The 16,338-nt window shown below is 38.3% G+C and overlaps 1 protein-coding gene across 1 annotated transcript in view; it reads left to right on the top strand.

The window, feature by feature from the left end:
* LOC121638431 (inactive rhomboid protein 2-like) overlaps nucleotides 1–16,338 on the top strand; it is a 46,905-nt gene that overhangs the window by 3,069 nt on the left and 27,498 nt on the right. The window lies entirely within an intron of this gene.

A 16,338-nucleotide genomic window follows, 5' to 3' on the forward strand; every position in this document is an offset into this window, starting at 1 on the left:
AGCGTGCATTGTAACAGGCTTGTTGCATCAGCAGTATTTTTTAAAAGCTGCATTTCTACACCGACAGAGGTTATTAAATCTAAAAACAAACTTTCAGTACATTAGCTTTTGACCTATGCTTGGCGTTTTCTACTGCAGATGATGCAGTGTTGTTCTTTTTTTGGAGGACTGGGCACCTGCCTGAAGCCTCTAAGTTGATCATATTTGATTGTTTTCATCATGTAGGCAATCATAATTTACTGGAAACAATAAATTAGCTTTCATGCTCAGCATATGAGAGTTGGCACTCCCATATCAAATGTTATCCCAAATCATTTTTATTTTGAGTTTACATGTCTATCATATGATCGCACTGTATTTTTAGAGCTCCATTTTTTATATAATTATAGTTTATTTCAGTCCTTCAGCTTGCAACGTTTGTCTTGTTTTAAACCCAAATAATTTCAAATAGATGATGATTTTATTTATTTTCCTACAATATCTTTGCTGATTGTGGGAATTTGCTGATCATAGGATATGGGTAAGTGCCCTCCCCCTGGGACTCCCATGTCTTCCCACTTTGTGTGGCTCTTACATATCTCAGCTAATGTAAATCCCCAGTTTTCAGCTTGATAATAACCTGATGGGAAAGTTTAACATATTGCCCAACCCTGTATTCATCCTAGTTTTATATTATATGACTTTAATTTTAGACACTTTATTTAAGAGACATTTATCAAACCCTTTGTTTATATCTCACCAGCTTTTTATTCAACCAGTAAACATTCAGTTGAGGTGAAAAATCTCTTTTTGCTAAGAAGTCCTGGCAGCAGGTCATTGAGTTAATACAATTCAACAATATGACAAAGGATTTAACTCAAAGTGTAAAAACTTAAAAAACACAATTAGTTTCCACTAAATCAGCTTTGAATTCATTCACTGAGATCAGTTCAAATAGTTTTCAAGCTGATTTCAGCTGAAAAGAATGGCATATTTAAATGCCCCTTTACCCAGTTCAGAATGGGCTCTGTAAACAGGAAGCTGTTGTTTATCCTGAGGGTGACGGCCATGATTTTCCAAGCACTTTTGAAATATGAAGGACTCCACTAATGAATGGAGTAGAAGAGTGCTCTCAGTTTGGAGAATCAGAATGTTTCTAAACCATGGGTCTGCAGCATTGACTAATAAAAGAGCAATTTTTACTACCTGATCCACCAAATAGACATATTTTAGAGCCACAAAACCTGACTCTTAAAAATAACAATAAACCATAACTTTTGTGCCTGATGTGTCATGACAAAATAAAATGCCAAAGCTGTGCAACCTTAGAGTTCACATACCTACTAGGGCTGCAACGATTAGTCGTTGTCGACAATAGTCGACAATGAAAATAGTCGACAACGAATTTAGCCGCCGACTATTGTAGGCAAAAAAAACAAACAAAAAAAAAAAAACTACAGAGGGAGACATCGTCTTCTAATCCTATCTCTGCTGAGAGTTGCACATGCGCAATAAAGTCCGCCAGCGGAAAAATATGGCGGCGGACTAGGGAGCAAAACGGTGGCAGAGGACGTCAAAAGTTTGGGATAACTTTACGTTAAACTTATAAAATAAATTAAATACATGCGAGATTTGTAAAGAGGACCTTGTGTACCACACAAGTATGTCTGCAATGCTCAAACATTTAAAGGGGAGGCACGGCGGACTTTCATAACAACCTCATGCAAGATTTCAAAGCTGAAAGTGAAATAGGAGCCATTTATAATAATCATGAGATACATAATTCGATTGGTCGTTTTAATAGTCGGTGACTAATCGACCATCAGAATGGTCATTAGTTGCAGCCATAATACCTACACAACAACGCGATCTGCTCAGTATCGTCAACGTTGCTCAGCTCATCATAAATGTGTAAATCTGCTGGAGCTGAATCACTTTGCTGAGGTGTTTGTCATTTTCTTGTCCTAGACAGTCTTAGCAAAGAGAATTAGATTTTCCTAGTTTCACTCAAGTTCAAGAATAGATCCTCCAGTATTATGATGATGTGTGAACGGTGTTAAATATCTCTCCTGAATGGCAACAAAACCTGCAGCAGTAGTTTATATGAAGACTTCTACAGTATATATGCCAGAGATGTTCACAAGTCCTTTTATGCAGGTCCAAGTCAAGTCTCAAGTCTTTGACCCCAAGTCCAATTCAAGTCTCAAGTCACTTTTAGTTGTACTGAGTAATCTACCATGCAGCGCCTGCCATCTGGTCTGCTTAGAAGACTGCATTATAATATCCAAGGAATTTAAAATCTGTGCTCACCCATTATTTACCAGCATTTAATAACAGCACTGATCTGTAGCTTATAACAAATGCTCTGTCCCTCTCCACTGGACAATTTATTTGCTTTGCTGAATTCAGGAAACCTGTTGATGAACATGGAAATCTATTCAGAGTAACAAATATTAAAATAACTTAAACAAGAGCTTTTACTGTGAACCAAAATCCCCCTGGACCCACAGAGAAATTTAATACTGCAGTTCATAGCATTTTTCTGCTGAATGTGGAGGGGGGGACATGCGTCACTTTAGTGCACGATCACCACCTGTCCTGCAGGTTTTAGATGTTTCCCTGCAACACACTTGGGCCCTGTTCCAGAAAGCAGGTCATGTCAACGCTCTATGTTAACCCTGAGCTGAGGGACACTCTGGGTTTTCCATTCCAGAAAGCGACGTAAGTCTTCCCCCGAGTCTGTTACCATGGTGACTGACTCCATAAAGTAAACCTCCTCACTGGTAGGTTCACCATAAAGAAACACTAAGGCCCTGATCTATTAACGCTTTGCGTGTACTAAAACAGGTGCAGACGGCTTTGCTCCGCTAAAATCGGCCCAAGCTTATCTATCAAAGCCGCAAACATGGAACTGCGTCAGTTATCCTGGCAAAACTGCGCCGCTCTCCACTTTGCGTTTCTGAAGCTACTGCATATGCATTATGGGCGTTCCGGCCAGAAAGTGCACATTAGTGGGAGGAGACTATGCAAATAAATCTGGTTTGCGCAGCAGTGGGATTCATGTAGCCCGCAAATAGTTTGCGGTGTTTATGTTTGCTCTAAAAATAGCGTTTCTGAAAAGCAGGTGCTAATTGGCACAACAGTATACGCGCAATGGCTGCAGTAATAATTTTAAGGAGGAGGCACAGACACCATGAAAGGCGACTAAGATAATGCATTTTTTTCTATTATATTAATATATTTAGAATGCCAGAGAAGAGGATTGTGGAGACGATCCAGCGTTGCAATATTAGAATTGCTGGATAAGTTTAAAGACTTTATCATGCCTGTCTTTTATTATTATTATTATTATTATTATTATTATTATTATTTCTTTATAGCTTTTAAACCTTTATTATTTCTTATTTGTTCCTTGCATGTTTTTATATGTACAATACCTTGGTTCCTAAAGGTTGTTGTTAGTGTGCCTTATAAATAAATTGAACTTGAATATGAAACTATATTGCAGCATTTCTGGTGACATTTAGATTTTTTTCCTCGACTTCCGCAATATTTTTATTTGTCTCCTTTATTTGTCTCAACTTCTATCGGATAAAAGTTAATTTTGCGTTTGCGGTTTCCTTGCTCTCCAGAACCTTACATGACAGAGCAAACAGCGCCGCTAAATCCTCATTTAAATACTGCTGTTTGCTCCGCAAATGATAACAGGAGCAGTCTTAATAGATCAGGCGCTAATCGTAGAAACATAACCAGAGCAAAACTGCGCAGCAAATGTTAAATAGCGCAGCAGTTTTGCCCTCGTCATAACTCAGCCCCTAAGTTTCTACCTGCCTCATGGTTGAAGGTGGATGTGGTGGATCCATCGTCGTTTTTATACCACAGACATTCCAGTTTGCTGCTCTTCGATTGGTCCATTTGTATTAAGTTTTTCATTTTCAAGTTACAATAGCGCTGACATAACGTCTGTGTGACATTACGTCAGTGTTACGTCTGGAGAAATGACAGCAGACAGGAGGAGATTGTTCACGAGTCTCGAATCCCGAGTCCGAGTCAAGTCTCAAGTCTTTTATTTGAGTAAATAGTTTTCATCAAACGCTTTGTGTTTGTTCTTTTAATGTCACATTTTCTGTTATTTGCTAATACTTGGCACAAATCAAGCATATCGTAAGCCAGCAACGTCAGTAATAAATTTTTACGATGACAAAAATAACAAACCTCAGGTTAATTTTATCTCAGAATTAAAAAAAAAAAAAAAAAAAAAAACTCTAAATAATAACTACTCCCTAACCCTTCGTTCACTACATAGGGCTGCACTATATAGCACACTACATAGTGACTCATTCTTTTGGGGATTCGGACTCGAAGCTGCCTATTTTTTCCTCACCGCAAACCACGTGACTACCAGCCGTCGCCACGGCAACCACAACATGCGTAAAGATGTCATTCCAAATCCAAAGCAACGTTGTATGTAAATATTTTTATTTTCATTCCTTATGTTGTATTTTATTCTTTGTTGCATATCTATTCAATAAAAATGTTTTTTTGCCTTCTTGCGTCATGTTGAACTTCTGCTTGCAATGCATTGTGGTCTATATTGACCTGTCTAGTTACCATCGATGCGCACTACTTTTTAAGATGCATTGTGGGTAACTTTGAGTGCCCTACTTTTTTCTCTCTGGACATTCGAACACACCTACAAAGTGGCGTGGCCCTTATATTGGGCACTATGTCGGGAGTAGGGTCCACATTCGGACACAGCCACACTGGCTCATCACTCCTGCCAAAACCTGCCCATAAACACACATACGTGCATTTTTTTTTTTTTTTTTTAACAAGACATTTTAAGCTTCTGGCTTGTTTTTTGGGATATTTTTTCACCCTTCCATGTCAGCCATTTTCCCCCCACAATGTGTGACACATTGTCTAAAAAATATGGGAATTACTCTGGAAATATTGTGAGATTTTTGGCTTGCAGCAATTGAAAGGATTACAGTTTTGAGGTAGAATTCCCAATGGGGCAAATAGTTTTCTTTTTTTCTTAGCTTTTTTTCTCTCTCTCTCTCTCTCTCTCTCTCTCTCTCTCTCTCTCTCTCTCTGTCTCTCTCTCTCTCTTTTGTGCCTTTGGGAAAGAAAATCTCCATCCACATTTTCTTGCCAGTTCTTGGAGGACAGAATGTCTTAACTCATGTTCTGGCACTGCTGTTAATTTCTGACTGAGAGCACAATGCTTTGTCTCTCTCAGTTTTTAAACTACAAGATGGGCTTAAATTTTCCTGATAAAAAAGTTAGCATTTTGGGTGATAAAACATACATGTATAACGTGTGTGTGGTAGAAACTCATGGACTTGAAAAAGGCTGCTAATGAAGCACAGACTAGTAGCTTGTGGTCATGCAAGCTTGGGCATGCAGGAAAAATGAGCAGTGTTATTGTTTGTTTTGTTTTAGATAGATTGATATTGTTCCAAACAAGTTATCTTGTCAGTGAACTCAAATTCTTTTCTTCTAATGGCTTTGAAATGGAACGATAGATTTGTGTGAACACTCAAACTGTACAAAGGAAGATATAAAGTCCGCTGAGTAAAGAACCGAGGTTTCATTCGTTATTCATCAAGACATGTTGCGATTGTTGAAGAGTGAGGTGGCAGTTTCTGTTGTTGCTCGGACTGTCTAGAGGCGCTCAAACAAGCTGACACTTCTGAAGATTACACCCTCCCACAGTTTCTTCAGCTTTCAGCTGCTGTTCAGTCATGATTACTTTAAACCTACACACCTAATAATAGTGCAAACAGACCGATAGAGACTTGTCTACTTTTTGGAAACTAAATTATCAAGCATTTTTTTTAGAGGTGCCAAAAAGGTCTTTATTGTATTTTTCTTTATTCTATTTTCATGAACATCTACTGATGTGCCACCATACACTCTTTTTGGACCGCTGATGCTGGGCTGAATATTTACACACAGAAAAATAACACTTTTAAAAGATAGCACGGGTTGGCACAGTTGTTTACTACAGACGTGCACTGCTCATGGGAAGAGATTAAGGTTCACATAGATCTCTAGTTAAAATATTTGTAAACCTAAAGTGCTTAACCACCTTGTGTTTTGAGGTTAAATCTTTAATGTTGTAGTTTTAATTTGATTTAATTTGATAAAATCCTGAAGTCAATGGTCATATCAAATATTTTATAACTAAAATAGACATGGCTGGGGTTTTACATTTCTTTCAGGTTATGCCAATATATTCAATATCAATTCAATCCAGTTTTATTTGTATAGCACCAATCTCCATCAAAGTCATGTCAAGACACTTTACAGATAAAATCCATTGTTTCCCCTACAATTACATCTCTGTATCATGCATGGCAATTCTTCATCTGATTTAGCAATAAAGAAAACTTGTGCAACTTTTTTACAAAAGCTGCTGCAAAGTCAGGCAAAGTCAGGCATCCTAGGTCACAGAAATCACAAAACATCCCCATATGCAAATTCTAATTTAGCTCTGACATAATGTGTAAAAATGGGAACATTTTCTGGGCATCACCACTTGTACTACTTTTAGTCATAATACTGAAATGATTACAATACCTAGTGTTATTATTACTGATGTCTCAGGGTTAGTGACCCCTAACCTGATTACTGTTCTTCTCATATATTTGCCTTATTACATAGGGAGTGAAACATTTATTAGTAAATATTAACGTCATTTAAAAGCCTCACAGGCAATATTACTTTTAAAGTAACAGTCAACACACAAGATTTATAAAAACGAGTCTTTAAACATGATTTACAGAGAAGAATGAATAAGACTTAAACTGTTAGAGGAACTGATAAGGGAGTTGTCTGTGGGTCACTTCCTCATTCAGCCTTCTGGTTTACACAACAACAACAGCTGTTTGTACTGCTCACTGCGAAGATATATTTGTTAAAAATCACTATACCAACTGACTTTTAATACAAATTTCCAGCAATTTAATGGACACATTTACAGTTTTTAAAAACAGTCAATCCTGCATGTTTGCGTGAGTAAATTTTCAAATGTCTTTGACCTCAGCATTGTATGAAACTCAGCTGTCGACTATCACACATGCACACAGTTAGGAAACGCCAACATGTCACTTTGAATAATGGTTTGCTGAAAAGATCCAAAAATAAGTGCTGAGAAAAAGAGAAATGTCTTGCTAGTTAACTGCAAACTACTGTAGAAGGAACCTGCTTTTATTCTCGAAAGCTCAGAAAGTGTTTTTTCCTCCTAGTTCTCATGGATATTTCACTCATTCCTTCCCCCAGTCAGTCCTCTATAGTGGAGATAAAACATTCCTGCTGAATGCTTTACTAACCAGTAAATCACAAGGTGATTGAGTGAAAAACAATTTAGTTTAATTATTAGAAAAGCCTTTCTCTATGTTTTTTTGTATTAATTATGAATATTTATCACAGTCTGCCTGCTATGCACTCAAGTAAAATTTCCCATTTTGTTCTCATGCTTGTTTACAGAAGTTCTTAGATAAAAAAATATTTATTGGTCAGCTGTGGTAACCCTTGTGGTTGTAAATACTGGTAACTTTCACCCGTGAGTAAACCTTTTCCAACTACAATGAGCTTATCTGCCAATCTAACTTAAATGCGTAAAATGGAAAAGAGGAGGAAAAAAGAGGTTAAATTTGGCATTTGCAACACTCCCAGTTCAAAAAAAGGCTCTGTTATTCTTCACACACCAAGCAGTAAGAGTGGGTTATTTTCTTCTGTGGGAGCACATAGGGTTGATTTTTAGCCATTCCTCTGATACAGGTGTTTGAAAAATACCAAAAATGGACTGTGAGTTTTATTGATGTCTTTATGTATATAGTTGCTACTTGTTTATATTTTCATAGAAGATCAAGGTACTGTACTCTTATGCTACCATTATACTGGATCATGGTGTTTTCAAGATGCATTTCAGATGTCATTAGTTGTGGAACAGGAGCGCCTCACTTAAGGCCCTCTTTCATTATCTAGCAAGCCAATCTCTTTTGGCATGTAGTTGGCCCAAGTGTGACTTGTCAGCTGCTGTAAAGAGTGAATGCACCAGAAGATGAAACAGGATCCCCGCTTCACACCCCTGAATGCAGGCCATGCATGTGGTTTTACAAGATATGGGTGGGGGCTTCTCAGGGCTTTAGCAGGTTGCTGCATGCAGCTGAAGCTGCACAGTCCAGCCTGTCTCCAGTGTTGCAGGGGATACAACTCCCCTAAGTATCCCACAAATGGCAACGGGCTGAGCCATGGTTACACACTGTCAGAGAAGCATGTGATATCATCACACGGGGGGGGGTGAAATGGCTAACACACACGCTAACAGTGCTGCTGATTAATAATAGAGTAGGGAGTTGTTTAGATAAACCAGTGGAGCATTAGACACTATACAAGCTAAGGGCCCTTATAAGCACCCATCCTCCCCGTTGTCAATCTGTTGTTCTTTTTTATTTTTTAGCCAATTTAACTTGTAGAATCTGTTATGGACGCTGACCTGCTCTGCAACATTTCATGCAATGATTTGGTCTATGAGCTTTCAGATGTCTACACCGTACGTTTAGAAGTAACTTGGCCATCAGCTACCACAACGGGGGAGAGTTCCAGTCCAGCATGGGAGTTGGGAATCTTTAGGCACATCACAATTCGATTAGATGCAGATTCTGGTGGCTGTGGTGAAATTATAAATAGGCCTGTCACGATAACAAATTTTGCTGTGCGATAAATTTTCTCCGAAATGATCGCGATAAACAATAACATTGGGCAAAGCAATAATGTTGTCATTTTGAGACCATTTTCAACTAATATAAAGACAATGCCATAATAATGCAAGTACACCCTTTCAAATGTCAATAAACTATAAACAATATTTAGAACGGACTCTCAGTCTCATTAACAATGAATGAAAACCAAATACAGCCAAACACAATAAGTATGATGGATAATAAAAAACAAAATTGCCTCACAACCGTTTTCAGCTCATTTAGCAGACAAAGACAGAAGTCAAACAATAAGCCACCCAGGGTTACTGATGGGAATGGCCTGTCCAAGATCCAGTGACAACCCAGCTAGCTGACATTAATGACTTAAATAGCTAATCACACCCTCAAAACAAGACAGCCGGACAATATAACATGGGCAGTATTTATTGCAAATGAGCATTGTTTTTGTTGCGTTGGAGAAGACTCGATCTGGTTCGCTGTTCAGTGAAACAAATGAGTTCATGTCTTCTTGCACAGGTGTAGATTGCATGTCCTGTTTGGCAGCTGGAACTTTGCACTGTGTTCATGTGCTATTTTTTAGTTGGTAATGCAAGGACAAGCGACCTCTCATTACTGTTGGTTTCTAACAGCCTTAAAACACATTTTTTTAAATTAAATTTTCTTTGTGGTTATGTCCTTAATGGAATAAATAAAACATACTACAGTTACGGTGGTGGTCGCCATTTTTTTATGCTCAGATGGCATCACCATCAAAGGAGTTTAACACTTCAATTTAAGTAATAGAATATAATAAATAGGAAAAAAAACTTTTTTTTTAACTGGGGACACATTGAATTTCCCAGGGACCCACTTAAATTGCCACCTGTGGGTCCCAGGTAGGGTTAAAAAATCAATTCTCAGATACTAATCAATTCTAAAATTTAGTACCTAGTTAGACATTCATTAGAACAGGTATCAATACTTAAATTCCACTTTAGTGTCTGCTGGTTCATGGAAAAAAATCAGTTGTATCTATCCATTTTAAACAGGCACTGCAGCAAGTAGCCCCGCCCCTACAGCATCTCCCTGGAGGACCCATTGTTTACTGTTGCCAGTTTAGCAGCTTGTCGCTATAATTAGTGAGCTTTCAGACCTCTCTAGCAAATTTTTTTGAAGCATTTAGCGACAAATTTAGCAACTTTCTGGTGTTATTGGAGACTTTGAGACTGACGTGAAAACACTTATTGTTTACTTTTCTCAATGAGTCGTGGGTGCTACCGCAGGCCCCTCCCCCCCTCCAGAGGCGCTCACAAGAGGACAAGACTCTTGTGAGCGGCCCTCTCTTCCCCTCTATAGTATAGAACAGGGGTGCCCAAGTCCGGTCCTCGAGATCTACCATCCTGCAACTTTTAGATGCAACCCTTCTCCAACACACTTGAATCAGATGTCATCTGCATGTCATTCAGCTCTGCAGAGGCCTGGTAACGAGCCAGTCATTTGATTCAGGTGTGTTGGAGAAGGGTTGCATCTAAAAGTTGCAGGATGGTAGATCTCGAGGACCGGACTTGGGCAGCCCTGGTATAGAAAATAGTATTGAGTGCCATCCTTAGTATCTGTATCAAGTTTGAAATTTTAGTATTGTGTAACCCTAGTCCCAGGGACTCAAGACATTGAAAACATCATTGCCGATATGAGTACTACTAATAAATCCCATTACAGTTCACTATTAAGGAGTGTGGACCAAATGCGATGACTGAGTAGTTAATTATGTGATGTGTCAAATGGATCATCCTGCAGCCATCTTCTAAATGTAAGGCTTGAAAATTGTCAGAATATTCATAAATAAGGAGGATAGTGTGATTTTTGGTGGATTCGGTTCAGCGCTGCACCAAAGCACCTACATGCCTAAAATAAGATTCTCTCTGAGAAAATACCAAATTCAGACTTTTAATTTTGAGTAATAACTTTGTGGTTTATGTGTTAATGCATTTAAAAAAATGTTAATCCCACAGATTATTCTCTTTGTATTAAGATATTAAGTTTGACAGCTCTAGCTTTTTTTTGTGTGTGTGTTTTTTTTTACGTAGTTGTCGATTGTGTAGTATGGGAACAATTTTATGAGTACCAAATAAGAGCCCACGTACATTCTCAGACCGCTACCAGATCCCGGTGTTGGTGCATCCTTACCTTTTGTGCTTAATTGAAATTCAAGCTCAGTTGACTTTTTGCCAGCTCTTTATCTTATCACTTTCCATCAACACTGACTCTCAGACAATTTCTTTTTTAATTTCCCACCTTTGTTTCTGTTGTCAAGAGCTGAGAAGAAATATGAGAAGTAACACCTACTCACCACATGTAGAAATGTCAATTAGCTGGAAATTATGTGGCTCGTTTTCAAGATTATAATCTGTTCTTTAAAAGTTTAAATTTGTTCAAACTTTTAAAGTACAGGACCAGCAGACACTAAAGTGGTATTTAAGTTATCTGGTACATGTAACCTATGCGTCCACACAGAAAGACTCCCCTTAAGCCGAGGCTCGAACCAGCAACCTTCTTGCTGTGAGGCCACGGTGCTAACCACCACACCGCTGTTAAAAGCTACTGTCTGGAACTTAAACATTTAGCATGATAACTGAGGCTTGTATAGTCTGAGACAAGCTATCTTGAGTCTTTTGCAATTTCTGTAAACATGACAAGATCTGACCTGGTGGTGAACTTGCTGGGAAGCCCGCTCCAGGAAAGGTCGGCAACTGTTTTGAAAGTGTTTCACTTCTGGGTTGTCTATCTTATTGTAGAATGATGGACTTCAAGCAGTTTAAAACTGACCTTATAACTCTTCCCAGATTGATAAGCAGCAGCTGTTGGTTCTTTAAGACCATTGCTGATGTCTTTCCTCCTCAACATTATGTTAATTCAAGTGAATGCTGCAGACCAGTAAACAGCTAAAACGTACTTTAAAAGAAGTCACACTTGCTGATGATTAATTAATCAGGTGTCTTTGGTACAGAACTTGGCTGCTCCTTACCGTTTTAATCTCTCTGGAAGCAGTAAGGTTGTAATTTATCTTAGTTTATTGTTAAATAAGACATGTCATGCATTTTTGTTTATCTGTGGTTGTATTTACCTGATTTTAAGACCTGGTAAGCACTTATAAGGACTGTTATATGAACTAAGTGTTAATCCTATCTGTCATTAGTTTGTGATTATAAAGTACTAGACAGTCAAGCAGTATTATTATTCCAGTTTCAGAGGCTAATAAGACCCTGAAGCACTGAACCAAACAAAACAGTTAAGTTTTAGACTGCATACCAGCATGATCTGATCATCTGTCTGTGAATATCTCAGACAACACTTTACAGACACTCCCTGTTACAATTTACCTACTTTCATACAATGTTTATAAGAAGTGTAGCTGCTTGATAAGTTTTTACCTGGCCTTCTTTGATGACATGTCAATGATTTTGTTGTTATTCCTTGTTTCCTTTGCCAGTGTTGACTTGATTTGACACTGATTGATGGTGGTTATAGAAACACAACTAGAGCATGAATAACTATACACACTAGGGCTGAAACTAATGACTATTCTGATGGTCGATTAGTCACCGACTATTAAAACGGCTAGTCGACCAATCGGATTATGTGTCTCATAATTGCTTTGAAATCTTGCATCAGGTTGTTATGTAACTCCGACGTGCCTCGTCTTGAAATGTTCGAGCATTGCAGACGTACATCCGTGGTACTCAAAGTCCCCTTTACAAATCTCACATGTATTTAATTTATTTTGTAAGTTTAATGTGAAGTTATTTCAGACTTTTGATGTCCTCTGCCGCCGTTCTGTTTCCCGGTCGGCCGCCATATTTTTCCCCTTGCGGAAGTTATTGCGCATGTGCAACTCTCAGCAGAGTTAAGAAAAGACGATGGCTGTGTCCGAATGTCCACCCTACTCCCTAACCCCTCGTTCACTACATAGCACACTCTCTTGGCGATTCGGACACGAGGCTGCCTATTTTTTCCTCACCGCAAACCACGTGACTACCGCCGTCACCATGGCAACCACAACCCGTGTCAAGATGTCATTCCAAATCCAATCCAAAGTTGTGTGTAAATATTTTTATTTTTATTCCTTATGTTATATTTTATTCTTTTTTCGTTTGCTTATAGGTAATTTCACGCAGCTCAATTTTTTCGCCTCCTTGCGGCATGTTGAGCTTCTGCCCGCAATGCATTGTGGTCTATATTGACCCATCTAGTGACCATCGATGCTCACTCCTTTTCAAGATGCATTGTGAGTAATTTTGAGTGCCCTACTTTTTTCTCTCTGGACATTTGGACACTCCGACAAAATGGCGTGACCCCTATATAGGGCACTATGTAGGGAGTAGGGTGCACATTCGGACACAGCCGATGTAGGTGTCTTTTTTTGGCAATAGTTGACGGTAAATTAGTTTGTTTATTGTCGACAACGCCGACTAATCGTTGCAGCCCTAATACACACCCCAAGTTTCAAATTAGCTTGGCCTGGTTAAGCTATTAAACTGTGTTCATGAATGGGTAATAATCCATGTTTATTTAGCAAACATTTTGATGCTGCTTTTTCTGACAGTCATGGGTATATACAGTCATAGATAGCAGAATTATATCTAAAGATATTTTCCTTGTTGAACTGTTACGAAATGTTTGTTGCACAGCTCCAGTACAAATGTTTTTGTATCATTACCCTGTCCGTCTTAAAGAAGGTGTTTAAAATTTTTATCTGAATTAAGGGTGGGTGATATGTACTGTCCATGTGTCTTGCTGTTATCGTTCCTCTGGAGAATGCCGTCCATAGCATATCTAGTTTCCCTATGTGGATTCTAACAGCGCCTGCAGCTTCTTCGTTGATAAACTGTGGTCGACAGCAGTCTCTCTGCCACTTGAGCACTCTGTCCATTAGCAGAATTCTTTGCTTTTTCATTATCGAAGTGGGTTGGTTCCAGCCTCTACCCACTGGTCCTCTGAAGTCCTGGCAGGATTTCTGCCTAACCTTAAATATTTTAACACATCTAATTTAAAACGATGTTGGCAGAATTAAAATGTGCACCCCAGCCAAGAGAATGTTATTGTAGAAGTTGCCTTTTTGAAGCGTGGGACGTAGTTGGTTTCAGGGAAATTATGGGGAGTCCTGTCTAACCAGTCCTCAACTCTGTAGTGGAAACTCTGCTATTAACTGAACCGGTGTCAGATTTCTGTTCTGCTGCCATTCCTGTCGCAGACACCCTGAACCTCGCATTGATTTTTTTTTTTTTAAACCACAACTCCAAGACAACACTGAAGGCTTTCAAGACTATAATAGATGTGCTGGCCAAGGCTTTTGATTTTTTAGGTTTACATCTGCATTGGCTTTGATTTCTCTGGAAATACTAAATGTAATGCTATGACGCAGGCCGAGCTCCAGGAATAGACTGGCTGCTTGCTCCACTGTTTGCTGTTATTGGTAAAGTCTGGAAGATGAAGATAAGTAAGTTTGACATTAATATTCTCTCACTGAGCAGAAAGAGTAATCAGTACTTTACCTCGCTAAGCTATGGAGGGTTTTCGTTACTGGCAAAATATATTTCTTCAGGCACAATATGTGTGCATGTGATGTAATTGTCTGGACAGGAGGTATCATACAGAAAATTAGATGAGTAGTTTTCTAATTAATTGTGTGTACAGTGTTGTAGAAATAAGTTGATTACCTCTGAGATATGCTGAGGGTTTCTACTTTATAATGCATCTAAAAATGGAGCAGGCTTCTGCTATAGGATCATCATTACATGCACCCAACAAAAAAAAATGCAAGACTATTTACAATTCAAGAGAAGTAAAAGTGTATTGATTACAAACCACCTAGAGGATGCATAACAAATGGAGAGCACTATTGATTACTGTTATTTATGGTCATCAGATGTCACTCTAAACAGTTTAACATCTGGGCTGCTGCTTTTTCAATAAAGGTCCAAATACACTTAGAAATAAACAAATTATTTTAGATTTTTTTATTAGTTAGTCTGGTTCTTTAAATGACTTTAGAGTCTGATTGGTGGCTATGATGTGAACTTTCTTTGTTAAAAAAAGCTATTGTTTAATATTTATTACCTGTTTATTAAGGTTGTAAAATTCAAAAGTTGGAAACTTTCCATGGGAATTAACAGGAATTTATGTGAATGAACAGAAAGAAATGTGGTATTTATAATATTAAAGGTTGGCCTTTAACCCCTCAACACCTGAATTTATTTACAGTTATATTAAAACAAAATAAAAAGCAGGACAAAAATCAGGAAAAAAAAAATGACAAAAAGAAAAAAGACTGGAATAAATTAAATTACCAATAAATAAATAAATAAATAACATTAAGCAAAAATAAATAATGTAAAAATAAATACATAAATAAGACAATAAAAGCAAATCAAGAAATAAAATTGATAAATTTGCGTAACTAAGCATCATTTTGATTTTAAATATAGTTGTAGAAAAGTATATTTTTGCATAATCTTAACTAAAACAACCAGACAACGTTTTAAGTATATCTGTGCTGCTCTTCAGCCACATGCACATAGTGCTCTGCTTACTGCAGGGATGTATTTGTTGGTCTTTTGGGCAAACCAAATGCTTTTTTAACCTGGAACAGAGCCATCCTCATTAATGCTGGACAGCAACACTGATGACGAGGTCCAGCAGTTGGATGTCCAGGAAGTGAACGTGGAGGATGGGGAAAATTCAGCTGACTGAAATTATAGTACCTTTATATTAAATTAAATGCTCCTAAAACAAAATAAATTAAAAATACTTTTCAATGACCATAACAAAAATACAGCTATGCAAAATGCAAAAGAAAAGATGCTTTTAACTCAAAACAGGCTATCTCGATATAAATGATATTGCTTCCTTCTATATTGCGTCTGATAATGTCTCGATATATTTGAAAATCTTGATATTTCGCCCAGCCCTAGCCTGAAATGATTTTGGCAAAAATGCAGAAGCTAGGCTTGAGAAATTTGAGTAGCGATGGGCGACTTTTTTGCTCCTTCTCAGTTTCCGCTTGCGCTGTTTTCAGCTGCAAATCGAGCGCCTCTGGTATTGCAGCGCTCTGCTGCAGACTCCTCCCACAGCCGCGACCGCTTTGGTTTAATTCATCACGAGTTGCCAACACCTCTCAAGTTAGACTGAAATGTCGCGACTAAATAACCCACCAGCTCCCAGAGACACAAAGCGATAACAAACGTTATAAACAAACAACGTTTTTTTCTTGCCAAAGACCAGTGCTTAATTAACACAGCGAACAACCCAGGATTTAAGAAACTATTCAACACTTTGGACAAATGGTATCACTGCCATGCCATCACCATTTTAGTGGAGTGTCTCTCCTGCCCTGCTTGATGAGTGTGGTGAGGGTAGGGCTGGGCGATTAATCGATAAAATCGATAAATCGAATTTTCCATTTCTGGAGATTAATTTTTTTGAAAATCGGGATTTTTTTCCATAGTTAGTTAGCAGCAGACTTAGCCCTCCCTCCACACCAGAACGGTGTTTGTCTGACAGATTTTCAGTAAAGTGACCCTTCACTCACGCCTGGGATTTAGCTGTGCGTATAACTGCAGTGAGAAATGCTGCTTTCTATGAGATGCAG

This window comes from Melanotaenia boesemani, chromosome 4 (assembly GCF_017639745.1).
Source record: "Melanotaenia boesemani isolate fMelBoe1 chromosome 4, fMelBoe1.pri, whole genome shotgun sequence".
NCBI classification, from domain to species: domain Eukaryota; kingdom Metazoa; phylum Chordata; class Actinopteri; order Atheriniformes; family Melanotaeniidae; genus Melanotaenia; species Melanotaenia boesemani.